General features: G+C 24.7%; 1 long non-coding RNA gene across 2 annotated transcripts in view; it reads right to left on the reverse strand.

The window, feature by feature from the left end:
• The window catches only part of LOC106787279, a 40,936-nt gene that overhangs the window by 14,062 nt on the left and 24,245 nt on the right, over positions 1–2,629 (reverse strand). The window lies entirely within an intron of this gene.

A 2,629-nucleotide genomic window follows, 5' to 3' on the forward strand; every position in this document is an offset into this window, starting at 1 on the left:
ATATATATATATATATATGTATTTCTATTAGAAGAATCTTTAAAGAAGCACGGAAATCTTTTAATTAGACGTTTATACCGAAACTGATTTAATTAGACATCGGATTAATTTAACGAAATATCTCATAAGGTGTCCCATGCGTAGGGAGAAGGAGGAGAGGGGGAACAGTTAATTAAAAATAATGTAAAAAATAATTCTACAATCTTTACTAATTATATTAATCTGATAAAACCTGCAATCAACCCTCACCCCTGCTGCGAAAATAAAATCCAATAATCAACGTTCCCTACGAACGAATACTTACGATCGTTATATTTTTTGTATAATACAAAAAAAAAGAAGATGTTATATAATATTTCACTATAGAAACTTTTTTTAAATAATAATGCTTAACAATTTAAACGAGAAATAAATGATCGACGATCATTTTATTCGATTAGAGAAACAATTGAATAAAATACTAATTTTATAATTAAATTCATTAAATAATATAATAAATATAATATATATTAAATTAATTTCTCTCTCTCTCTCTCTTGATATTAATTAAATTTCTATCTTACGCGTTATACTAATCAACGTATCTTCCTCTAATAATTTGAGCTTTAATAACGCGTAACTTTGAATAAGGTTGTTATTAACAAAAGACACCCTTATCTGTGTAAGCTGATCGGTCAATCCTGTTAGTTGTCAGCTACGGTCATCACTGATTATTCTCATTATCTACACCATAATCCGATGCTTTATCATGCTAGAACGAACATCTAACGGATTCTCTAAAGTGTTTACAACGTGTTCTCCTCAACCACTTTGATTAATATATACATATATATATATATAAATAAATGAGTACTATTAAATAATAAATTATTACTATAATTTAATCAACAATTACACACACACATTTTACAATTACAAAACACATACACACTTTTAATTGTGTAATTGTGTTACACAATTACATACACACATTTTACAATTACAAAACACATACACACATACACACTTTTACGAGATTTATCTAACAATCTTTCATATTTTTTATTTTTTTTTTTTTTTTTCAATTTATTGTCAGACAATTTTTACTAATTGCATGACCGAATGAAATCATTCAGAAAATTTTTACAGAGAATTCACCATGACCTGAGTCCCCCTCCCTCTTTCATCCTTCAATCATTTTTTTATTTTTTTTGGAATAATTTTACAATAAAACGAAATTAAATTCGATTGGTACGTTCATTTGTAATATTTGAATATTTTGTTTTATTTATTTAAAAATCTTAAATATTTATCTTTCACATTTTCGAAATCGTTTACTATACATGGGGGGGAAAAATGAATCGAATAAACTTAAAATTACTCGGCAACGGATTTCTACGCGAAAATATCTACAAATGATATCTACTTAACTCTGTATTAACATATAGGAACCTATTCGAAATGATTTATGGTATAGCATATTATCGTTATGTACATTGGTAATGGGTTCAAATCGGTACGTAAAATTTATTCCATTTGACTTTAATGATAAACAGATAGAAAACTGGATAAACCTTACGGTATACAAAGATTATCTTTTAATAGATTTAATAATGTTACTTAATATGATTGCATTGGTCCCATTAATGCGTGTAAAAAAAAAAATGACGTTCGATTAAAAAACACGTGGAAGAGAAAGAAAGAAGAAGAAAAAAAAAAAAAGGATTTATTTATATTCGTAAGAAAAATAAAATCAATTTTTTTTATGACCGAGATCACATCTTATCTTATTTTTCTATCTATCATATTTCTTTTCTAATGTTTAATCTAATGGTCGAGGTTTTTTATTTATTTTTTTAATATACTCCTATTATTTATTATATTATTATGCACGAACACACATGTAAACTCGTCGATCATGGAATGAGACGTGTACGAAGTATTGAAATTATAAATGCATATTTGAATACGTGTATGTTTGTATGTGTATGTGTGTGTGTGTTTTGAATAAAACAGTTACGTTAATATTTTCAAATTTATTTCAACATCAATCGTTGAACCTCAACCTTATCTTTACTCTACCACAAATGTAAAGTAATGAATAATTATATGAATATAAATTACGTGTGCACGTGATGATTATTCCCATTCTTAAGTTTTCCAATTAATTACAAAGATTTATATTACAAGTGAAAATGAAAGAAAAAGAAAAAGACAAATTAAAATAAAAACTAATTAACGTTTATCACTTTTTTTCTGTGTTAAAAAACTTTATTTTATTTTTATTTTATTTTGTTTTTAAATCAAAAAGATCCTATCGATATACGAGTGAAATATTTTAGTAAAATAAACGTGTTGTTTTTATTTCGAATTTAACAAGAATTATCAACGACCCATAAATAAATAAATAAATAAATAAATCAAATATTTACACGAAATATGAAAAAGAAAAATTATTTAAAATCTATATGGTTTGGAACAAGATGGTCAACACTATTCGAAGTATAGTTATATTTAATATTTTAATCAATTATATTTTTCATTTGTAAATTATTTCATTTAAATCAATGAAATTATTATTTTCCATTTAATACTGATACTTTTTATTTTTTTCATCATATCATCATCATTATCATTATTATTAATATTA

Source organism: Polistes canadensis, unplaced genomic scaffold (genome assembly GCF_001313835.1).
Source record: "Polistes canadensis isolate GaletaPanama2010 unplaced genomic scaffold, ASM131383v1 scaffold_97, whole genome shotgun sequence".
In the NCBI taxonomy this organism is placed as follows: domain Eukaryota; kingdom Metazoa; phylum Arthropoda; class Insecta; order Hymenoptera; family Vespidae; genus Polistes; species Polistes canadensis.